The sequence below is a fragment of the Leopardus geoffroyi genome, chromosome C1, assembly GCF_018350155.1.
Source record: "Leopardus geoffroyi isolate Oge1 chromosome C1, O.geoffroyi_Oge1_pat1.0, whole genome shotgun sequence".
Lineage (NCBI taxonomy): Eukaryota > Metazoa > Chordata > Mammalia > Carnivora > Felidae > Leopardus > Leopardus geoffroyi.
Genome location: NC_059328.1, coordinates 5,580,488 through 5,605,850, shown reverse-complemented (window position 1 = coordinate 5,605,850; position 25,363 = coordinate 5,580,488). Strand labels below are relative to the sequence as shown.

Below are 25,363 nucleotides of genomic sequence, written 5' to 3'. Positions count from 1 at the left end.
ACTCCTCCTTCCCAGGCCTGGGACGAAATGTACTCCTAGGTTCTAGGAGTACATATGCTGGTTTTATCTAACCAATTAGTCACAGGTTAAACGAAGCAACTTTTTGAAAAAACGGCGCAAGAAGGAGTCCACGCACAGAGGCTGGTCATCAGAGAAATATAAATAAATGTATCCCGAGCTATGAAAAATAGGAAAACAAAAGCACTTGAAATAAAAACTGAGGGTTGATGGGGAGTGGGAGGGAGGGGAAAGTGGGAGAGGGGCACGGAGGAGGGCACCTGTTGGGATGAGCACCGGGTGTCGTATGGAAACCAATTTGGCAATAAATTTCATAATATCAATCAATCAATAAATAAATAAATAAATAAACAAACAAACAAACAAATAAAATCTGAAGAAAAAAAAAAAAACCCGCCAGCATCAAGGTCGCTTTTACTAAAGAGCGAATCTCAAAATAAATGGGAGGGGAATGGAGGGATCCGTAGGGTTAATCACCACCATGGGTGTCCAGGCTGTCAGTGTGCGTAACCTGAGGATCAGGGACACCATCTCTGTTCAAGGTACTGCAGGGCCGCCTCACTTTCTGACCCTAGAAAGTTCTAGAATTCATTTTCTACAAGTCAGGTCTGAAAGTGCAGCCAGATCTAATGCACTTTTTCTCTTGAACAAAGGAGCAGCCATTCCCAAGGCCCAGTCCAACCTGAAATACCAGATTTCCTAATGAGAAGTCAGCCCAGAGGCCTGTCCTGGCACCCTCCTGCCATGTTTAACCCCTTCCTTCCCTCCTGTAGGTCCCCAGATTTTTACTTTCGAGTATCATGAAGGCCCTTTCTTTAAAAAAAATATATATGTGATGGGGCGCCTGGGTGGCGCAGTCGGTTAAGCGTCCGACTTCAGCCAGGTCACGATCTCGCGGTCCATGAGTTCGAGCCCCGCGTCAGGCTCTGGGCTGATGGCTCAGAGCCTGGAGCCTGTTTCCGATTCTGTGTCTCCCTCTCTCTCTGCCCCTCCCCCATTCATGCTCTGTCTCTCTCTGTCCCGAAAATAAATAAATGTTGAAAAAAAAAATTAAAAAAAATATATATATATGTGTATATACATACATATACATAGTGAAAAATATATATATACATATACAGTAGAGTGAAAATCCCCGTGTCTAACTCCTTTTTAGCTATAAATATGCATTAACGTTCCTTTATACGTACATAATCATTCCAGAGAGTACCTAATAAGAAAACTGTAGGAAGTAATAAATAGTACCACCAATCATCACAAAGTTATGTATTAATCTTTCTAATTCATACCTTTTTGCATAAAAAGAGAATAAAATTAACTGTTCTGATCATTTTTCAAACAATGTCACCAAGAGATCTTGAGTCGCTCCACAAACCATGTATGGCAGAGGTCTCTGGGGGCAGCTGGGTGGCTCCGTCAGTCGAGCGTCTGACTCTTGATTTCAGTTCAGGTCATGATCTCACAGTTCGTGGGTTTGAGCCCCCCATGAGGTTCCATGCTGACGGTGTGGAGCCTGCTTGGGATTCTCTCTCTCGCTCCTTCTCTCTGACCCTCCCCTGCTTGTGTTCTCTCTCTCAAAATAAATAAAAACTTTAAAGAAATTAAAGGCTATCACTCATCAAACTCTACGCAGTCCTATCCAATAAGTGAAAATATTAAGCTCCAGGCCGAGCTTCTTTGATTCCCACTGTTTTTGGTATTCCTCACGTCCCTTTTTAAAAGTGAGTCTTGGGACTCTGGAGTTTAAAGTCTTTGCGAGTCTTCTTATCCAAACTTACTACACACAGTGGCAGTATTAGCAGGTTTCTGTTCATGCACCTCATTTATGAAGATTTAAAAGAAACGTACTGAATACGAAAAGTTTTGATTATTAAAAGTCTGCGGTCAGAAAAAGAGTGGAGTCTAAAGCATAAGTCTCTTATTAAAAATGAATCTTTTATTACAGATGAATAAGGAAGAGAAATGAGGGTGAATATCTCCTCCCCTGTATGAGCAAAACACCTTCTTCGTATGTCTTTTCTTTCCTCTGGCTTATGAAGGAAGGAAATAATTAAAAAAAGAAAAAAACAACAACAACAACCAAGATAAAGCGGTGCCTGGGTGGCTCAGTCACTTGAGCGTCTGACTTCGGCTCAGGTCATCATCTCACAGCCTGTGAGTTCGAGCCCCGCATCAGGCTCTGTGCTGACAGCTCGGAGCCTGGAGCCCGCTTTGGATTCAGTGTCTGTCTCTCTCTGCCCCTTCCCCGCTCACACTTTGTCTCTGTCTCTCTCTCTCTCAAAAATAAATAAATATTAAAAAAAGAAAACGAGATGAATACTCAGTGATAGCAGAAGTGTGGAGGAGACAGGACACTTCCAAGTGCTATTGGTAGGAGTATAAATGAATAAAACCTTGTTTGGAAGGTAAGCTAATAACTAATATCCATTTATTTCCTTTGAGTCAATCATTCTACTTTGATCGACTTGCTCTAAGGACATAATTAAAGGTGCACAAGAGTTTTGGGTAAAGGATGTTCACTTCAGCATCGTTTATAATGGTGAAAAATGGAATCACCCACAGAAAGCGAGGAACCTCATGGCCGTTCCCTGAATCGCATGGTCCAGGAACCAACACCAGAAATCTTTGCTTCTTACCTATGGTTCTGCTGTGTGGTTAAGGTAACTCAGAAACCGAGTAAACGAGCTGGGTAAATTGCAGATAAGCTGCCGATCAGTCAAGGCTCTGACTAAAATTACTAATATTCAAACTGCAGTAAACTTCTCTGCCCAGGAGTATAACAGTCCTTTATTTGAAAAGTTTCTCGTTTTTCTAAGAACTCTACGGACAAATAGCAAGTTGTTGCTACAGATTTTAATATTATCCAATTACTTATCTCACAAGTAAGCACAAGAGCAGAAATAAAATGCTTTTAAAGTATTTTCTCAAATAAGATCTATGCAACTCACATAATGGCTTTTCCGCGGAATCAGTGAAGCACCCAGCTTGTCCCAGCCAGGGTTCCAAAAGCTTTGCACACATTAATTCACCGAATCTCCACTACAGTCCCAAGAAGTGGGCACTATTAATATCCCCACCTTACAAATGAGTAAACCCAAGTACAGAGAACTTAAGCCATTTGTCAACTTAACCCCGCTAGGAAATGCAAAGCTAGAATCCAAATCTAGGTGGTCAGCACACTGTCATTAAAATACAAGGATTAGGGGCACCTGGGTGGCTCAGTCGGTTAAGCGTCTGACTCTCGGTTTCAGATCCAGTCATGATCTCACAGTTCATGAGTTTGAGCCCCACATCGAGATCTGTGCTGACATTGCAGGGCCTGCCTGGGATTCTCTCTCTTCTCCCTCTGCCCCTCCCCTGCTCACGCTGTCTCTGTCTCTCTCAAAATAAATAAATAAACCTTTAAAAATAATAAAATAAAATAATTAGATAAAAACATAATAATTAAAATAGATGGCACCCAGACTGATATTGAAAACACATTGGGATTGTTGTTAAGCAGAAGCAGAGGGAGCAGGAAGAGACTGTCAGGGAAGGCTTACCGAGGAGGAGCCGATGCCAAAACCTGGGGATCGGAGGCAGGCTGGCGAAGAGCATCCTCGACCAAGAGCAGTTGGATCGAAGGAGAGACCTGGGAGCCACCGGCTCGGCCCTGAGGCTAGAATAGCAGGGGTGCCAGAGGAAAGGTGGACAAGGATCATGAAGCGGGGGCTCTGTGCCCCATCTTGTCTTTATCTTTCTTTCGTGTCTGTGTTCTACCTTGTCTTTCTCTTCTGCTCCTTCTCCCCCGCCCCCTTTCCTCCCACTCTTCCTCCTCCTCCTCCCTCCTCCTTCCTCCTTTCTCCTTCTCTTCCTCCTCCTCTGCCTTCTTCCTCCTCCTCCTCCTTTCTCCTCCTCCTCCCTCCTCCTTTTCCCCCTCCCCCCTTCCTCCCACTCTTCCTCCCCTTCTCCTTCTCTTCCTCCTCCTCCTCCTTTCTCTTCTTCCTCCTCCTCCTCCCTCCTTCCTCCCACTCTTCCTCCCCCTTCTCCTCCTCTTCCTCCTCCTCCTCTTTCTCTTCCTCCTCCTCCTCCTCCCTCTTCCTCCTCCTTTCTCCTCTTCTTCCTCCTCCCCCTCCCTCCTCCTCCTCCCCCTCCCTCCTTCCTCCCACTCTTCCTCCCCCCTCTCCTCCTCCTCCTCCTCCTCCTCCTCCTCCTCCTCCTCCTTCTTCCTGTGAGAAATGAAGGCTTTTCAGTGGTAGAGTGACATGATCAAGTACATGTTTTCGAATAAGCCACCGCCATGGTACCAGGACAAAAGTCGGATCAGGGAGTGGAAGATCCTGGGGTCAAGGGAGACCAGTTCAGGAACAAGAGGTAAAGTAGCTATAGGGCGGCAGGATTGGAGGGGAAGGGACAGATTAAGAGCTTCATTTAGCAGTTGGAATTTAGGCTTTGATCAGCAATTAGATGTGAGGGATTAAAGAAACAGTGATGTGACAGAGATAATTGGCTAAAGAAAAATTACTTAAGTACACACACATCTATTTGAGAGATGCTATGCTAGGTAGACTACTTTTCAGCAGACTGCTTACGTTCTGAAGAGGGCAATTTACTTTCTTCCTTCCTTATGTCTCTCCTCTTCATAGTAGAATCCTGAGTCACTATTAGTCTGCTTTCTCATTTAATTACTAGATCACCGCAACATAAACAAAATATAAAAGACGTAGTTTCTCAAACACCTTTCCACAATCAAATTTCCTTGGAATGTGTTAGGGACCGACGAACTCACACTGAGGATAGACACTTCCTAGTAACCTTGTTTTTTTGTAAAACATAAAAATAGTTCGTAAAGTACAGACCTGATTCTGCTTTACAAATTCAAATACTAGGGCGCCTGGCTGGCTCAGTAGTTAAGAGCATGAGCCTCTTGATTTCATGGTTGTGAGTTCAAGCCCCACATTGGATGTGGAGCCTACTTACAAGAAAAAAAACAACAACAAAAAAGTGGAGGGGGGGACATCTGCGTGGCTCAGGCCGTTAAGCATCTAACTCTTGGTCTTGGCTCAGGTCACGATCTCACAGTTCATGAGTTCGAGCCCTGAATTGGGCTCTGTGATGGCAGTGGAGCCTGCTTGGGATTCTCTCTCTCTCTCTCTCTCTCTCTCTCTCTCTGCCCCCCTCACTCTCTCTCTCTCTCTCTCCCCCTCCCCCTCTCATGCTCTCTCCACCCCTCTCTCACAAAAGAAATAAGCTTAAAAAAAAAAGAGGGGTGCCTGGGTGGCTCAGTCAGTTAAGCGGCCAACTTCGGCTCAGGTCATGATCTCGCGGTCCGTGAGTTCGAGCCCCGCGTCGGGTTCTGTGCTGACAGCTCAGAGCCTGGAGCCTGTTTCAGATTCTGTGTCTCCCTCTCTCTGACCCTCCCCCGTTCATGCTCTGTCTCTCTCTGTCTCAAAAATAAAACAAAACGTTAAAAAAAAAAAAAAGAAATTAAACTACCATAAAAATCTCCATTTTACCTGCTTCATCCCTAAGGCAGTCAGTTCAGTTTTCTAAAATACATCTAACGGAATACAATTATAAATCTGTGTTCAGGGGGATAATTAGACAACCAGGCTGAGTATCTCTTGGTCCTCAGTAAATGTGCCCTTGTCTGGTCTAAACTGCAGTTCAACCTTAACTCCGGACAGCAAGTTGTTGACGCAGTTTTCAGAGACGGGACTTAATTAGGAGCAGGTAATTATACATTTAAATTAGGGAATAAAAGCCTTTGGAAACTACTAAAAACACTAGAAAACAATTCTCCCCCAGGAGCCAGAAAGCGGCATCTGAAAAGCCCATAGTAGACGCAGTTTGCATATGATACACCACGGAGACATGTAACAACCCTGCTGTCCCCAGAGACGGGATGCACGTCTCTGCTAAAGCTGCATGTCCCGACCTCCAGGGCCACGAGGCTAAATCGCGGCCTAATTAGATCCCAAAAAGAAGGCTCTGTCTGTCTTCTCCCAAGAGGTGCAAAGGTGAATCTGGAATTGTAATTTGCTGGACGGCCTGGGCCGAGGAAGATTGTGCCCCATCGTCTGAAGTAAAAGCAAAGTGTAGAACAGAAAGGGCTTTAATGGAAATCTAAGACATGGCAACAATTACCAAAAAAGCTATTTTAGAAAAATGATATTTAAAATACATTTGAAGTCATTTTCTAAATCCGGTAACCTTCCCTGTTAGCAATACATGCTGTCACTAAGTAATAATGGGAAGAAGGAAAGGTACACAGGCTTTGAAGTCAGACAGACCACCACCACTCAGTAGCTGTGTGACCTCATATAAGTCACGCAGCCTCTCTGATACGTCATCTCCTTCATTGGCAAAATGGCGGTAAGTATACCTACTTTCACGAGATGGTACAAAGATTAAGTGAAGTGACATATGGAAACAAATACAGCCTCTAGCATAATGCCTGGTGTGCGACAGGCTCCCATAAATGGTCATTAGAATAGTACTCCTGAAGCTTCTTCCTTGACATTGTATTTCTAAAATCTAAGTTATGAGGGATTGTTTTCCCTTTTTTGCACCAAGTGAGGCAAAGTTGACTCTTCTCCTGCCTGCCCAACCCCCCTCATCTCATGATTTGAATCATGGCAAAAACACAACAAAACCCTTGTTTTGTTTTTAAGAGAGAGAGAGGAGAGTGCGAGCAGGGGAGGGGCAGAGAGAGGGAGAGAGACAGAGAATTCTAAGCAGACTCGAACTGCCATCTCGATCCCACAACCCTGGGATCGTGACCTGAGCTGAAATCAAGAGTCAGACACTCAACCGGCTGAGCCACCCAGGCGCCCCAAAGCATTTGAGGTTTGTCTCCTGTATGTGGCCAGCACCTTGCTAAGTGCGACGGTAGATGTGAAGGAAAGAAAGGACAGGCTGTGGCATCACAGGCAAGGAGGCTCCACAGATGAAATGACTAGAATAAAGCTTACCAAAATAAGGTCGAGGGCCAGATTACATGACACACGCCGAATTGCCACCGCGAGTCACAGGTGGGATTCTCAAACTATGTGTCGTGAAGAAGCACTTTTGTTCTCATTTCCAATCCATCGTGAACCAAGTGGTCCTGTTGCCCATGCCTGTAACACAGCTCCCGTGACAACCAGCTCATTGGGTGAGTGCGCCAGCACCTGGAGTGGCCCGTGCCCCATCAACAAGACTAGCTCAGGGACCACGTCCTTGGACATTGTGGCATGCCAAATTGCCCAAGCCTCTTCACTTCCCCACTCGTCTTGTCGCAGACCCGTAACAGTTTTCGAACTGGTTTTGAACTCGTAATCCCCGGACTGCTTTCTGAGTCGCACCCTGAGCTGGACCTAATGGGGGAAGCTTCCGTGTTTCCAGGGGCATCCCAGAAGCGGCAATAAAAGACAGGCAAAGCAACGGTCCAGAAGCTAGGGAAAAAATAAAACAACCTGCGTGTGCTTGCGATAAATATTTTTATCGCAACTTGGAACAAATTGATAGACTTTGGGTCAGGGTCTAAAAAAAGACTATCAAGAACTTCTCTGTCTCATGACTTGAGGGAACAGTTGGTTCGGTAGGGTTCTCAGAAATAACAAAAAGGAGAGGACCGACATGAAGGTATTCCAAAACCATCGCCTAACTGGCTTATCAGCTGGCGAGGAACGGAATCCAGAAGTGCACTCCTTGGTAAGAACAGTCAACGTCTCCTGTTTGGGCACCACATCTCAGGAGGCCTCTTAGGCATCAAAGGGAAGGAGACAGGAATGAGTCCAAAGTTTGGGTCAAGCCCACTCGTCACGAGTTAATGAGCTCAGGCTCTCAAGCCACACTACGGGGCTTCAAATCCTGGCTCTTCCGTTTAGTAGCTATGCAATCTTGAGCCACTGGCTTGATCTGTCTTTGCTTTGGCTTCCTCAACTAAGAGGGGGCAACAATGGCACTTCTCTCAAAGGGTTGTCGTAAGAACTGAAAGAGGTCACGGGTGTAAACCCCTTAGAACAGTGCCTCGCACACGGCAAGGGCCAGCTGCTGCTTTTAGCCTTCTCTCCTCTGGCAGGTTCATCGTCAAGTCCGACTGTAGAGGGATTTAAGAAATTGTGCTCTGATACCCTTCAACTCAGATGATGAGACCCCGGCGTTCAAAAGCCCTAGGTCTACGCAGAGCATGTGGGGACTCAGTTAGTTGCTACTCACATCCTTCAAAGCCCAGTTCACATGCCATTTCCTCAAGTAAGTTTGTATTGACTAGGAACTGCACCCAACTGCGTGATATAGAAACCCCTCTTCTGTGGCTTCATCAAATAGGGGCTCATTGTTAGCACCTCATAAGAGGTTGGGGGATAGAAACCCAAGGGCAGGGGCACCAGGTCCCAGATATCGTCAATGCCTTTGTGACTTCGGTCTTCGTATCACTCCATGGACACCCCTATCAAGGAGGAAGTGGAAAGAAGACTGAGGACGAAGAGGCGGAATCTACTCCAGGAAAGCGAAACTCAGCCGGCACCATCCGCTCCACTTCCACCACGTGAGCAGTCAATGCAATGTCCAGTGGCCATCCCTTGTTGCAAGGGAAGTACAAAAATGGATACTCTGCCCATTCAAACGAAATCAGAGTTCTGTTCATAACAGGAAAGAGAAGAATGTTTAATGAAGAAGAAACTAGCAGAGAAGGTGTCCTTGACCCCTAAGACTAGCTCAGGTCCTACTGTAAGATGCTTTCATGGCATCACATACTCCTTTTTTGTGTATCAATTACATGCAGATTTAATTCAATAACTTCTCCTGAAAATAATTTTTAGTGTCTGCCTCATAGCAGAACAGAAGCTTTGGGAAGGCAAGAACCACATCTCGCTTACTCCAGGACCCCCCAGAGCCTAGACCAGTGCCTCGTATCCAGTACGTACACAATAAATATATGGGGAATTGGTAAGCAGACCACTTAATAAAAGTTCATCGATGAACTTACTAACTATAGACAATTAACTTCACTTTTTTCTTGTTTAAACTCAGATTAGAAATATTTACGTGCCTTATAAGGCTAACGTTATGAAGACTATGTGAAAAGAAATCAAAAAACACTGGGAAAATATGTTGGGTGAAAACTCGATACGTGTGGCAAGAGAGAAAACAGAGCCTTAGAATTCATAAGGGATATGCCTTAAGGTCATGGGAATAGAAAAATGTCACACAGGAGAATGCCAGAAATATAACTGTATTATTTGGTAATAAATATGGGAGATGGAAGCATATTTCGATATGGCTGTCCTTTCTCTCTCTTCTCCCCTTCCTTTCCTCCCCGGAAAAGAGAAACTTTTATAAACTGTGTTTTTATAAACTGAATTAAGCAACTCAGGGGAACTCATTTACTGATAGAAGTTCGTCTCCATTCACTCACTCGACCAACAAACCAACACTTGCGGGAGTGTGCACCTTTTTGGATGCCAGGAACACAACAGTTATCAAACAAACGTGATCTTGACTCACACAGCACTTATGTGTCGGTTGGGGCAGTGGGAGGGCAAGACAATAAAGAAGTGAGTGGATTCACTGCTGGTGATAAATGCTATGGGATGCTGTGGCAGTGGAATATGAGAGGGAGGTGGTATTTAAGCCACCACCCAAGAATGGGAAGACAGCTATTAGAACAGCCAGGGAAAGAAAGCGAGGTGGCCCAAAGATTGTGGGAAAGGGGAGAGGGGCTTGATATGGTCCCTTTCTCCAATCACATCTCCTACTGCTCACTTACACTCACTGGCCAACCCTGTTGTTACTTGGACATGCCAAGAACACTCTTGCCTCAGGCCCTTTGCACATACTGTTGTCCTATGCTCCACTGAAACATTCCCATATATCTCCTCCTTATTCACTCTGATTCAGAACTCTGTTCAATAAAGTGATAGGGCAATGGATGATGCTACAACTATATTCATTCTCACATTAATTCAGCACGTATTAACTGAACGCCTACTGTGTGCCAGGCACCGTTCTAGGCCCTGGGGACATCTGGTCAACGGCAAAGTGAATTTCTTGCTCTCCCAGGTCCTACAATGTACCTGGGGAAATGTGCAGTCATCAAACAAACAAAATATCAGACAGTGATATGTGTAAGTGGATGAGAGTTTCTATTTTAAATAGAGTGGTCGGAAGAGGCCTCTCTGAAGAAGTTTTGAGCAGAGGGCTGAAGGATCTAAGGAGGCCATGAGAAGACTGGGGCAAAGACACTGCAAACAGAAAGGTCATAAGGCAGAAACTATCTCAAAAAAAACACAGGAAGGTATCTCAACAAAGCTGTTAAAAAATGACATGAGGGGCGCCTGGGTGGCGCAGTCGGTTAAGCGTCCGACTTCAGCCAGGTCACGATCTCGTGGTCCGTGAGTTCGAGCCCCGCGTCAGGCTCTGGGCTGATGGCTCAGAGCCTGGAGCCTGTTTCCGATTCTGTGTCTCCCTCTCTCTCTGACCCTCCCCCGTTCATGCTCTGTCTCTCTCTGTCCCAAAAATAAATAAACGTCGAAAAAAAAAAAATGACATGAAAACTATATTAAAATTTTGTGTCCCCCTTCCCCAAAAGATATGTTAAAGTCCCAGCCCCCAGTACTTTACAATGTGATCTTATTCGGGGAAAGGGTCTTACAGGTGTAATTCCTTACGACGAGATCATACTGCAGCAAGGTGGGCCCAGAGTCCCATATGACTAACGTCTCTGCCAGGAGGTCATTTGAAGATGAAGCAGAGATTGGAGAGATGCGGCTCCACATCAAGGAGCACTGAGGATGTTAAGGAATGCCACCATCGGGGGCTTCAGGAAGGATTCTTCCTAGGATCTCGGAAGGAGCGTGGCCCTGCTGACCCTCGATTCTGGACTTGAGGCCTCCAAAGCTGCGTGACAACAGATTTCTCTCGTTTTAAGCCTTCCGGCTTACGGTACATTTGATGGCAGCCTTGGGAAATGAATACAGATGCCTTCCAGACGTCCAACTTCTGGAGTTAGAGTGACAGATGTAAATGAGGAAATATCATTGCAACACAATGAGCAAAGAGACTAGACTTCACCCTTCAGCAAAGCCCAACCGTCTCCTGTCCACAGGAGTCACGTGAACAGGAGCCGATGACAACCTTTGAAGGAACGAGATGGCTTACATTCTAAGACACCTGCACAAATTTCAGAAGAGCTGAGTGGACCGCCACAGTGTCGGATTAAGTCAAGGCCACAGCAAGAACCATGGGCAGATGAAATCACCGTGTAATGGTAGACCATGAAATGGTAAAAACACAACATACTATTCGTGATCCAGTAAATATAATAAAAATGTCTTACGTGGCGAAATGCAGCCAGTAGTATATATAATGGTAACTGGTGACCTCAACATTTATCAAAGTGACAGAATTAGATATGAGAGAACTAGACAGAGCAGTAGCCCGGATGACTCAGTAAGTACAACAGAATTAGCAGGTATAAATGGAGAACAGTAAGGAGGGGGACAATGAACTTCCTTTGCGAGCATACAAGTCTCCCCAATGAAAGTCATCAAATTCTGGGGGAGCCTGGGTGGCTCAGTCGCTTAAGCATCCGAATCTTGATTTTGGCTCAGGTCATGATCTCATGGTTCGTGGGTTCGAGCCCCACTTCGGGCTCTGTGCTGACAGTGTGGATCCTGCTTGGGATTCCCTCTCTCTCCCTTTCTCTCTGCCCCTCTTCTGCTCTCTCTCTCTCAAAATAAATAAATAAACTTTTTAAAAAAGCCATCAAATTCTAGAGCACACGGTCATATTCTTACGTCCAAACCACAATAATAACAAAAAAACGAACAAAGAGAAAAGGTACCTTGAAGTAATCAAAACTTATAAAGCATCAAACAACATGGAGGATGGAATTGAATTCAAGACGTGTCAGACCATTTTCGCAGTGATAAGGGTAAATATAATACCTCAATTTGTAAAAGGCTGTCTTAAATTAAAAATCGCGTCCATTAGCCTCTAGGGTGTGAGAAAAGTCTGCCTGGGAACAGCATCACCCATCTGATTGCTGGGGTTGGCTTGGTGGATAGGTCAGGCCCAGCCTGTCCCTCCGCAGAGCTCAGACTCCATCCGGAGGGAGTGGGGGGGGGGGCTCTTCACGGAGAAGCTGTTGCCCACTCTTACAGAAAACGTACTACATTTTCTTTTGTCTTTCTAAAAAGTCCCCTAACCCTTCGAGGTGCCCATTTCTAAAGAAATCTTGTTGCATTTAAACTCCAGGGCCAAATTTTTATTCCAGCAGCCCGGGAATCAGATGAAAAACTATGTACAATCCATTTATAACAAACGATGATCCTCAGACTCAGATGAGTGTCGGTGGGTGTCTGGCGGTGGTAGGGATTTCTTGCCTCTTCTGGGAGATGAAATCTCTCGTTATGGCATTGTTATGTCACCAAAACACAGAGCCTGCCAAGCCCCAGCTTAGACATTTATGTGGGTTTTCCCGAATTCCCTTCAGCAATTTAAATCCTAGATGTTATTGCCAGCTACCAGGGAATTAAATAGGGAATATTCAGGAAATATAAAGTGACTAACAGTTAGCGTTGCACAACCCTTTCTCATGGGCATTTTGCAGGGCTGGGAAACAGACTCGAGGGTACAGTGGAACACAATAAAACGTTCACAGACATCCTGAGGTTCAGACTCTGCAGACAGATGGAGAAATTACTGGTCCTGTTCCTGGAAGGACTGAATGTTTTCACAGTAAACCTCTTTGCCTGGGGCTTTGTTCGCTCCTATCTTAGAAGTCGTGATTCAGTACAGTTGGAATTGTGCATGACCAAAGTCAAGATTTCAGTTTTATGGAAACACAGTCACCTCTCTCTCCGAAAAATAATGAACTGCTAATCACCTGAAATTAAGAACTGGCATCAGAAACACACTGAGACCTTCCCATTCAAACCCGACATCCCACAACCATTTGAGATTGTTATTACTACACTTTAGTGAAAGACAGAAAATCAAAACAATATGCGCGAATTTGGTGCCTAAAGAAAGGACGGGGGCAACATTAAGAGACAAGGACCTTACTCCACAGTGTGACAAAGCTGTAGAGCTGACAGGACCCAGGAAGGGAGTGTAATTCTTAGAGGAAGAAGGGACATGGACAGCATCAGCTAAGATCGTACTCCCGTGTGTAAAAATGGAACAGCAAAGGCCAGAAAACAGAGAATGTGCCTCCTTGAAACGGACTAAAAAGATACATTGCAAAAAATAGAAAGTAGAGGTTTTTGGCCAGGATCCCTTACATCTGGAATCTCCTGTTTTTTTTCAGCATAACACGAATCAAACCCTGCAGTGAAAACTTCACTTTTAAAACAGGCATGTTTTATCTTAGACTTCTCAGTATTAGAGTGTGCATACTCCCAACGTATGGAAGTTGTGAGGGATGAGTATGTTTATTCTCTCCCTCTCTCTCTCTCTCCTTTTCCCTCTCCTCCTCCTGCCTCTACGTATATGGAACAATAAAACTTTAAAAGCATACTTGTAATTTTTGCTAAACACATTTATCTCAAGTTTTGTGACCAATAATTCTACAGCAAGGAAGCACCTACCTGTGAGATATCATTGTATCTGTAAATGTCTCGTTTCCTCAGGAGAGAAGACCTCTATCTGCAGTCTATATTTGCGATGTTCTTTCTTATTTTAAGCTGTTGATAATAAGGTGTTTAACCACAAAATAAGTATCACGTGCTTTCTCTGTCCCCATGCATCCCGTAGCTAACAAAAACGGGGGGGGGGGGACTCAGAATCTATAAAATCCTGCTTCGGTGAAATGTCCTCTGTACCTATGACCCCATCTCACAAACTAATAAGCTGTATAATGACATGCTAGTCTGTCCTCCAGAATACACATCAGAGCCAGATGGAAATTCCACTGACCAAATTAAAACACACTAATTGGGCATCAAATTTCTCCCGAAAATGTTCCTTCCCAGCATCAGAGATGAGGTATCGTGTGGGTGTCGGATGTACAGCTAAGAGGAAATTCATTCTTTCTGTACAAATAAATCATTCAAATTCACTTCACTGAACTCTCTTATTGGCTCCTAGAAATGATCAAATGTAGGATGTGGGAAATGTAATTGCTCACACATCCAAAAGGTTTATTCAGTGAATGGAAACAAGAATAGTGGAAACAAGACAGCTAAATCATTTTTTAGATAAGATGTGTTTCTTTGCAAAACAATTCTAGAAAATCAAAAGCTACATCTGGGGTACAGATGGATACAGATGCTCTTAGCTTCAAATGGACGTATGCAAAAATCTCTGTTCAAATACGCTAAATGTCTTAAACAACTGATCTTAAGGGGCGCCTGGGTGGCTCAGTCAGTTGAGTGTCCAGCTTTGGCTCAGGTCATGATCTCGCGGTCTGTGGGTCTGAGCCCCACATCGGGCTCTGTGCTGACAGCTAGGAGCCTGGAGCCTGCTTCAGATTCTGTGTCTCCCTCTCTCTCTCTCTCTCTCTGTTCCTCCCCCACTCATGCTCTGTCTCTCTCCTTCTCTCAAAAAAAAAACATTAAAAAAAAAAAGAATTGATGTTAAGACATTCCATTCTAACATTAATTCCTAGTTCGTAGTATCACCAAAAACACACTGTATAAAATTAACCCTATAGTATAGGGGCACCTGGGCGGCTCAGTCAGTTAAGCATCTGACTCTTTGTTTTGGCTCAGGTCATGATCTCATGGTTTGTAGGATCAAGCCCCGCATGGGGCTCTGCGCCCACAACACAGAACCTGCTTGAGATTCTCTCTCTCTCTCTCTCTCTCTCTCTCTCTCTCTGCCCTTCCCCCATGCTCTCTCTCTCTCTTAAAAGAAATAAACATTTTTAAAAATATATTTAAAAAAAATTAACCTTACAGTTAGGAATTCCCACCAACATAGGCAGCTCCATGAATTGCAATGAATTTTCCAGCTATTGTACAATTCTCATGATGATTCAAAAATAATTGAACTTCCAAATTTTTTTCAGAATAGTTGACCTGACCGGAAAGCCACTGATAATGTTTACAGGAGCCTTAAATAGCTCAGTATTCCTCAGGTCAACGTCAAATCATGTTAATAGCACGTACCCTTGATATGATGTGATAAAAAAGGCACTTTACTTCTATGATCTTCCTCTTTTAAACCAAAAGCATCACGAGAAAAACATTACATAAATTCCAATAGAGGGACATTTGACAAAATACCTGACTAGTCCTCCTCAGAACTGTCAAGATGATCAAAAACAAGGAAAGTATGAAATTGTCACAGCCAAGAGGAGCCTAAAAGAGACATAACAACTAAATGTTATATGGTGCTGTGGATGGGCTCCTGGAAAAGAAAAAAAGGCAACATGTAAAAACTAAAGAAATCCAAATGAACAATGGAGTTCAGCTGATTATAATGTGTCACTATGGGGGGCGCCTGGGTGGCTCAGTTGGTTAAGCTCAGCTCAGGTCACGATCTCACACTCCGTGAGTTCAAGTCCCGCATCGGGCTCTGTGCTGACAGCCCAGAGCCTGGAGCCTGCTTCAGATTCTGGGTCTCCCTCTCTCTGACCCTCCCCCATTCATGCTCTGTTTTTCTCTGACTCAAAAATAAATTTAAAAAATTTTTAAAAATATTTATAATGTGTCACTATGGGTTCATTAATTGTAAGTAATGTTAACCAGGGGAGAAACTGGGTGCTGAGTATATGGGAACTCTGGACTGCCTTCTCAATTTTCCTGTAAATCTAAAACTGCCCTAAAAAAATAAAGTCTATTTTAAAAATATTGATGGCTTTTGTTTAAAATGTCATAGCTTTGGAGCACCTGGGTGGCTCAGTCAGTTAAGTATCCAACTTTGGCTCAGGTCATGATCTCAAGGTTCGTGGGATCGAGCCCCACGTCAGGCTCAGTGCTAATAGATCAGAGCCTGGAGCCTGCTTTGGATTCTATGTCTCCCTCTGTCTCTGCCCCTTCCCCACTCACACTCTGTCTCTCTTTCTCTCAAAAATAAATAAACGTGAAAAAAAAATTAATGCCATAGCCTCATGTCTGCCACTTATCTGTAAGTGGTTCAAATAAAAATGTAAAGAATGTAAAAGGGTAAAACAAATGTAATAATTTGTAATAATCGGTAACTACTAATAGCCTACTGTTGGCTGGAAGCTTTACCCACAATGGAAATAGTCGATTAACAAATGTCTTGTAGGTTATAGGCATTATATGCTGTATTCTTTCTTTTAATGTTTATTTATTTATTTTGAGAGAGGGAGCACAAGTGGGGGAAGGGCAGAAGGAGAGGGAGAGAGAGAGAACCCCAAGCACTGACAGTGCAGAGCTTGATGCGGGGTTCCATCTCACAACCACGAGATCATGACCCGAGCCAAAGTCAAGAGTCAGATGCTTAACTGACTGAGCTGCCCAGGCACCACTATATTCTTACAATAAAGAAAGCTAGAGAAAAGAAAATGCTATTAAGAAAATCATAAGGAAGAGAAAATACATTTATAGTACTGTACTGTATTCATCCAAAAAAATCCATGAACCTGCATGCTTATATTTTCAAAACTGTGTTTTTCAAGGGTCAACTATATTGACTATATAAATAATAATAATAATAATAATAATAACAACAACGTCCAATTAGTGGTGCTAAAGAAAGAGAGATTAGAATTCCAAATAAGAAAATAAAAATTGGAAGGCAGTGATGTGAGTTAACATGTTCTTAATCATTCCTTGTATTTTTCAGAAAGGTAAAGATATTAGCTTTAGACTTTACTATGTTAAGTATGCATTTTGCAATTTCTAGATAGCCATTTAAAAAGAGAACTAGAGGGGCGCCTGGGTGGCGCAGTCGGTTAAGCGTCCGACTTCAGCCAGGTCACGATCTCGCGGTCCGGGAGTTCGAGCCCCGCGTCAGGCTCTGGGCTGATGGCTCGGAGCCTGGAGCCTGTTTCCGATTCTGTGTCTCCCTCTCTCTCTCTGCCCCTCCCCCGTTCATGCTCTGTCTCTCTCTGTCCCAAAATAAATAAACGTTGAAAAAAAAAATTAAAAAAAAAAAAAAAAGAGAGAACTAGAGAGTATAATTTTTGAATTGAGGGATGGGATGAAAAAAAAATGTAATGACTACCCAAAAAGCAAGAAAGAAGAAAAAAGAAACTTCTTACAGCGAGACAAATAGAAGGTACAAACTTACATGATAAAAATAAGTTATATTTGTCAGTAAGTATATCAGTAATCACAATAGATCCAAGTGAAATAACTCTCTACTTAGAAGACAAATTAAAAAAAAAAAAAAAAACCTCTGTGCTTTTTATAAGACACAGCTAACACTTAAGGAAACTCAAAGATTAAAAAGAACATTTTGGAAAAAGATTCACCAAAATACAAACTAAATGAAATCCAGTGTGACTATAGCAATACCAAACAAAACAAACTTTAAAGCAAAAGTTATTACTAGTGTAGAAGCTCATTATACATTAACAGAATGTTCAATTTACCAGACAGGTTTAACAATTCTAAACTTGTATGCACCTAATAACATAGCCTCAAAATATCTAAGTAAAAATGTCAACAATATTACCAGAATAGAGTGAGGGAGAGTAGACCAACAGCCAGGGAGAATAAATAAAATAAATGGAAGCTACGATGATGAGCTACCCAGATCCCCCTGGAGGGCTGAAGTCTTACTTCTGGGATTAGACCCCATACTTCTATGATTGCTGCCAGAAAATAGTCCTTACCTGTCAACCCTCTTTAAAGAGTGTCTCAGCTAAATAAAATGGATTTGCCCAATATTGCTCTTCCTCCCAAGGGCAACCCACATCCAATGACTGGCCAGTGGGGGTGGAAGGAATAAAGATCCAGCTTCCTTGCCTAAGTTGGGACAACTCTAGAGGACCAATCCAGCTCCAAATCTTTCCATAGGATCAGCTAAGGCCTATCTTGGATCTGTACCACAGCTCAGCTTCTCTTTCTGCCCAAATCTGCTCCTTCCTCTTCCCTTCAATAGATTCCAAGAGTATACTCTAATAAATTATCCTTCATCCCAAAGCCTGTTGCCCAAGGAAGCCAATCTGCAACAAATATCCAAGGGGGGTGGGGGAGTACTGGTAAGAAACTGAAAGCATGGAATAAAAGTCAGGAAAGAAGATATGGCTATAATTAGATTTGGGCACAATTCATATAGAGGTGGTAGTAAAAGTTTAGGAATTGAATGTGATGGCTTAGAAACAGATAAAAATAGCTCCAGAGGATGCCTACAGCTAAGCATCCTAGAAAAAGAAGACTAGAAGACTAAGGAGGACTCAGAAGAGACACCAAAAAGGTATGATAGTGTAGTGTCATCAAGGTCAAAGAACAGAAAGCTTCAAGGTACAAGTTACGGGGTCAAATGCTTATCCTATAGATAATGAAATTGTTGTGGATACTTGATGTATACCAAAAACATCCATTTCCCTTTTCTCCTAGTCCATTGTCCAATTTGACTGTAGGAGATCACCACCCCTTCTCTGCATTTAGTTGATGTGCTTCAGGTGGAGCTAATTCTACCCATGGTTCCAAGGGTGGCCTTGCACCCAGGCTTGGCCAATCAGAGCATTCGTTCCCTGTCCCTCCATTTGAACTAGTGAGAAGCAGGCCCAGGTTTTGGTTTTTGTTCAAACCATTAAATAAGCTTTTTTTTTTTTTTTTTTTTTTTTTTAATTAAATGGCCCAGGGTTTGCTGGCAGCCATCTTACCTCAGAGCTGCGGGTAGCCATCATGCCACCGAAGAACCTCAAGATGAAGTCACTACAAAATAGGACAAAGCCAAAAGTTAGGGAAAGCCCAGACGTGGGTGACGTTATTTGAGCACCTAAATAAAGCAGTGCATGCAGCCACTAAGACTTGTCCAGAACGGAAGCAGTGAATTCCTTTTTATTTTAATGAATTTGAGTTGGATTTTTCTTTCTTTCTTTTTTCAATGTTTCTTTTTGAAAGAGAGAGAGAGAGACTGGGGGTGGGGGTGGGGCAGAGAGAGAGGGAAACAGAATCTGAAGCAGGCTCCAGGCTCTGAGCGGTCAGCACACAGCCCAATGCGGGGCTTGAACTCACAAATCGTGAGATCATGACCTGTGCCGAAGTCCAACACTTAACCGACTGAGCCACCCAGGAGTCCCTGAGTTGGATTTTTTTCTGTCTAGCACAGTAAAAAGGTGCTGATAACATGAGGATAGATATTTTACATATTCAATTTCGCATTCTACTTTTTACACCAAGCATTATAATGGAAGAATTTGCAGTGGTTGAAAGCAACCGCCTCGGTTTAAACCCACAGTTACCAGCTTTGTAACCTTGGGCGTATTACTTCACCTTGTTCATAAACCAGGCATAGTAACAACATGGACTTCACAGGATTGTGTGAACGTTTAATTAACTCTTATAGGTAAAGCCCTAGAACGGAGCCCAGTTCCTAGCAAATGCTATAAAAGTGTTAGCTATTATTAGTTATTATTCCTAATTACAAAATCTTCATAAGGATCATTTTAATAGCTGAATAGATATTCGATATTTTACATGCCAACTGTCCTACTAACAGGCCAGGTTTTCACTATTATGAACAACACTGCATTGAGCAACCTTGAGCAGAAAGCTTTCTCTATTTATGATTATTTCCTCAATGTATCACTAGTGAAAATACTGGTTCAGGGGCGCCTGGGTGCCTCAGTTGGTTAAGTGCCTCCAACTTCAGCTCAGGTTATGGTCTCATGGTTCCTGAGTTTGAGCCCCACATTGGGCTCTCTGCGGTCAGCACAGGGCTCGCTTCAGATTTCTGCCTCCCTCTCTCTCTGCTCCTCCCCCCTTGTTTTCTCTCTCTCTCAAAATAAATAAACTTTAAAAAAAATACTGGTTCAAAGAGTCTTTGATTCTCAAAGATTTAAGGAGACAGAATCTAGTCTTGTTATGAAGACTTTTTCGCACTTTATATAAATTAAGTTTCCCATATGCTTGTCTATAATCCGACCGCTGAACGTTCTCTAAATGTTTCTCTTGCTCACTACCCCGAACCTGGTATGGACTGGCACATAGTAGGAGTTCAATAGATGTTTATTGATGAATGAATACATGTATGAATGAATAAAGGTGGAGCCCCAAGAAGTGTTGGGATTCATTGACTTCTTACAATGCTACTGTACCTAGTCACTGGGTAATATCTCCTTGCCCTTGCCTTGCAGAGAAAATGGTAATGTTGCCTGTATTTAAAAGTTCTGCAGGTACTTTATATACAAACTAAACCTATTTCTTAAAAGGACAAATGCCTGTGGGTGTTTCTGAATATGAGTTTACAGGAAGGTGCTCATAGATTTGTGGCCGCTTGTTATCTTCCCTTCAGAGATGCTGAGAGCCTCCCATCCGTCGGGTATCTCCCCAAGGATTGCTGGTGCTTGATATTTCCCTATGGCAGACTCTCGTCTTTGGCTTAAGGCTTTATAGACTCTTAAGTGGAAATACTACAGGAAAAGTGAGACAGTTTATCTTAGAAATCGTTTATGCTCCTGAAATTTAACAAATGAAAGCACCTCCCAGACAAATTAAATCATGTATGCTAATAAGCGATAGAGAATTTGGGAATCTTGCAAAGAAAGGTGTCAGAAAATCCCTCAACGAATTTACAGGAATAACACTGAGAATAGCAATGATTAAAAAAAAAAAAAAAAAAGACAGTTACTGTTACTGAACCCCGACTGGGGCCAGACCACGTTCTAAGTACTTCCCAAGTACGATCTCATTTATCTGGCCAGGAACCCTGCAGAGTAGGAACCACTATTATCACCATCTTACAAAAGGCCAAGTGAGTACTTGAGTCACTGGTGAGACAGTCAGGATGTAAACCCCAGGGTCTGCGTTCTTCATCACTGCACCAGATTTTTTTTATTCTCATATTACATGGATACACCAGGATCCCTGGTGACCAAGGGATCCAGTTGGTAAGATAATAGCAAGTCGTTTCAGAACTAACTCCTAAGGGGTCCACCTCTCCAAAGTTTCTTTTTTCAATGCAACAGTTTTGCTCCCCACAGGTACTGTGTTTGCTCAACGATTCACTGTGTCTGTGGGCAGAATACTTCATCTCTGTGGGTGGCAACGAAAAAGTGAGGTATATTTCTGTAATCTCTTGGTGAAGAGGTGACATTCATATTTTTAATTAATTTCTTTTTAATCAATTTATTTATTAATTTATTGATTTATCTGGCAAGGGACTAGAGCACACCCTACTGGCCAGCTGATGGGAAATACAGCATTTGCTTGGGGGGAAAACGAAATGTTAAAATTTGAAGATAAAGTCAGGTTCACGTTCAAAAGAAACCCGAAAAGCATCGTCTTGCAAACATCCACATATTCAATTAACGTACGTACGGGACACTGAAAAGTTTCTGATAGTCATAAGTTCCAGAAGTGGACTAGAACAAGAAATACAATGATCACCAATCACATCAAATGTTTGTTAAGGGAGAATTAGGTAAATGAAAAGTGGTTCAATTTAAATATAAACAACTATACGTGCTATGAAGGCAGTTAAGCCATGGCCCTGACACTGAAACAAGAAAATGATCAGTTAAAACCAGTCTGTTCATGGGGCACCTGGGTGGCTGCGTCAGATAAGCATCCGACTCCTGATTTCGGCACAGGTCATGATCTCACAGTTCTTGAGTTCGAGCCCCACGTGGGGTTCTGTGCTGACATGCAGAGCTTACTTGAGACTCCCTCCCTCTCTCTCTCTCTCTGCCCCACCACCCCAAAAATAAACATTAAAAAAAAAAAGCCTGCTCATTCTTCATGGTCTGCATATCTGCAGTATATACCACATATTCTTTTTTTTTTTTTTTTCTTTTAGGGTAAAATCTAAGAAGGGGGAGGAGTATCCCTAACTACAGAAGGGAAAAAATGGACGTTGTAAAGAAATCTTTTCCCGTGCAATTTTCCAAATGGCTGCTACAGTTGAAAGCTCAGAGGAGACGTCCACTGTGCTGTGGGACTCTTCGTGAATGAATCTCGGCTCTTATCAGCATGGATGTTTTATAGTAACCCACAAAGTTTATTGGATATATATCTGTGCCCAGATGTCTCCAAGCCATAAAGTGGCATACTAATAAATGACCTATAAGAAATGGAATTTTTCCATTGTCATGTTTTACTGCACATTCAGCCATAAATTAGTAAAAAAGGGAAAGTGCATGGTCACATTTATATCATGAACAGACCAAAGTAAATGCTCTAGAACTAAGAGGGTAATCCAGAAAGTGGTCTCACTTTAAAACATTTGACTGTTTCTACGGTTAAGACAAAACCATCTATGATCAAGAAGAAAAACACCAAAATGTGCATCTTCTGCAGGATTCAATAACATTCAAACATAAATTTGGATGGGTTGAAAGGCCCCTGTCCAGCATTGGTATTGCTAGACAAGAGAAAAAGGAACAAAATCTTTAGAAAAGCAGTATCTGTGATTCTACGGTTTCTGAGCCAGAACGTCCCCTTGTTCTCACTCCAAGGACAGCTTCTTCTTACACTGAGAAATGGCCAAGTGCAAAGGGACAATTTGGGTCAATGTGATGTAAGTCTAACATTTTAGATGTTATGTTTAGTTTTTTTCATATTAAAAAATAATCAGCTAATATAAATTCCTTGGGAAGTGCTTCAAAATTAAATGGACTGTGAGAGATGGAAAAAAAAAAGTCTGACTTTAAGTTTCTGTCTTCCTGGAGACAATTTAAAACAAGTTAGGTTCAGTACAAAGAGGATATTTTCCCCCTAAACCTCTAGTCTAGTGTTCTAATCTGTTAAAAATCAGTGAATGATCGCCTGATAAACACAATATGCTAATATTATTGCAAGCTGCTTAGCACCTTCCTTTTAAACTCTTCCCTAAATACAATATCATTGACAGGACAGTATTATTACAAAAGATCACCAATAGACTGTTAGATAAAAGATTTGTGGGGTAGGAGTCTCCTCATGTAATTCAGCCACAGCCGAGAGAGCTATATTACATGAACATAACTAGAAGCCAAATCCAGTAAGCTATCAACTATAACTGGGTTTTCCCCCCACACAAATAGACATAGCTGTTTATTTTGCTCGTTTAACATAGATTAGAAGAGGGGCGCCTAGGTGGCTCTGTCAGTTCAGAGTCTGATTCTTGATCTCCGCTCAGGTCGTGATCTCACAGTGCGTGAGTTCGAGCCCCACATCGGGCTCTGGGCTGATGGTGTGGAGCCTGCTTGGGATTCTGTCTCTCCTTCTCTCTGCCCCTCCCCCTCCCCCCGTGCTTTCTTTCTGTCTCTCTCTCTCTCTCTCAAAATAAATAAACTTCAAAAAATAAAATAGATCGGAAGAAAAGAATGGATTAATCATATATTATACTCACGTGATTTTATGATTTTTGACAGCTTCCCAAAACGGGACACCATACGGTTGACAACCGTAGAGCGAGTATCCCGCGGATCTTCTTTCTCTAAAGAAGGGGTGTGTTTGATGGTTGCTCTGGCAATTATCGCTGTTAATGAATAGGGGAATGGAAAAGCATGCCAATAAGGCCAAAGCACAAATTACAACTGTATTGTACTGGCTTGAATTAGCGTAACGAGGGTTCCTTTCGGATGAAACTTGAGTTCATCTAGGTCCCCATTCAGTAAACGCTCTGCACTGTGAGGTCTGAAAAGATGTTCTCTGGCAAGTTCTCAGGCTAGTTCTTTTTATACACTGATAACAGCATATGGCTAAGTCTTCAACATAAATGACACCAAAATGGGGGAGAACGATCTGGAGTTTCCGCACAGCAAAGAGCCTAATGTGGTGAAGAAAGCCAGAGAGTAGTTGTAACCGATTTCCATCATCCTAAAATAATAACTAAATCAATGGCAATAAGACCATAAGTTGGTTGACCCGACTCAGGACCTATGACCCCAGAGCCCCCATAGACCAGAAAAAGACCATCAGAAAGGAGAGGAGAGCTCTCTGCTAAACATGGGTTTGTCTTGCAACTGGGAGAGGGCAAAGGGATACTTCAGATTTGTGTGTGCGCGCGTGTGTGCGTGAAGCCCTTGAATTCAAAACTGGGCCTTTGAATCGAATTTAAAAGAATGTAAGTGAATAACAGGGGAGAAAAGGCAAATCGTTTCATGGAGTGCGTAAGTTAATAGTTAACCTGATAATGAGGTCAGAATCTCATTCTATGTGTTAAACTCCCCCAATTAGGTAGTGCTAACTGTGTAACTCTCGGGCACAATTGCTGAAACCAAGAAGGGGCTCTCCAAGACCAAGGAGGTCAGCCGGAGGTCTGTGGCCTCTACTTAAAGAGAGAGTACCATTCAGGGGACTGTTCCGGTTAAAACTGGAGGGTTTCTGTCTGTTTGCTTTTTTTCTTACTTTAGTTACTCTTGGTTTGTTATCATTTGTATTATTTATTTTTCGGTTAAACTATAAGCCTAAGTTGCATCACCTTCCAGGGGAGAAGCCTCCTCCTGCAGGCTAGCTGGCGTTTTGTCCTTGGGCATCGTCGGCTACCCGGATGCCCGGAGATGCGGAGAGCAGCGTGGGTCTCATAAGTAAACTCGAGATCGGAGACCGAAGGCGAGGCCCGGTTGGGGCTGGGGGTGCTCCTCCTGGAAGCCACGGGTCAACGGCCACCAGGGCCTGGCCTTGACTTTCAAACATGTGGTCGGAGGAGAGGTGGCCGGGCAGACCCGCGTTAGGAGGGCTCATGAAACGCCCTCACCAGGATGGCCACCCTGTCCCGTGCTGTGCCGCTCTGCCCCGCGGTGTGCGACTCTGTCCCTCGACGCCCCACACCGTCTCTTAATGTCCCGTGCTGCCCCACTGTGTCCACACCGTCCCTTGCGGTCCCTCCCACGCCTCGGCCCGCAGGCCTACGGTGCGCGCGGGCCTCCTGCTCGCAGAGGCTCCACTCGCCATGGCCGGGAGTCTGCGGCCACCCGGTCACCCCGCGGCGGCCGCCACGCGGACAGGGGACACCCGCCAAACCCTCCCCGGGGCAGGAAACGACGGGAAACCCCGCTCGAGGCGCGGCGCCGCCTGCGGTTTGGGCGGAACGAAGCCGAGCTGCCCGCACACCTCACAGAAAGGTTCGATGTCAGGACTCCGGGGGAGGCTCGGCAGCTGCCGCTCTGACTGGGCAGAGCAAAGGCGCGGAGGCCTCCGAGGCCCAGAATCTTCCCCCTCGGAGACAAAGGCGGCGGCCCCGCCGGGCCGCGCGACGCCGGTGGACCCCGCGCCAGCGCCTGAGCCGCGGCATCGCCCCTTTAAGCGGCGCACGGCCCCGATTGGCCGCGCGGGGGAGGTGGGGCGCCGAGCGTCGACGTCACGGCCCC

At 43.8% G+C, this 25,363-nt stretch overlaps 1 long non-coding RNA gene across 4 annotated transcripts in view; it reads right to left on the bottom strand.

Moving 5' to 3' along the window:
• The window catches only part of LOC123597140, a 31,055-nt gene extending 5,956 nt beyond the window's left edge, over window positions 1-25,099 (bottom strand). For 3 of the 4 annotated variants that reach the window (XR_006711980.1, XR_006711983.1, XR_006711981.1), the window contains exons 1-4: window positions 23,401-25,099; window positions 18,731-18,782; window positions 15,213-15,287; window positions 6,972-8,621 (exon numbers count right to left, since the gene is read on the bottom strand). This is a non-coding gene — a long non-coding RNA (uncharacterized LOC123597140). The remainder of the gene's footprint in view (window positions 1-6,971; window positions 8,622-15,212; window positions 15,288-18,730; window positions 18,783-23,400) is intronic. The other variant, XR_006711982.1, reaches the window with a different exon arrangement.
• Window positions 25,100-25,363: the final 264 nt, after the last annotated feature.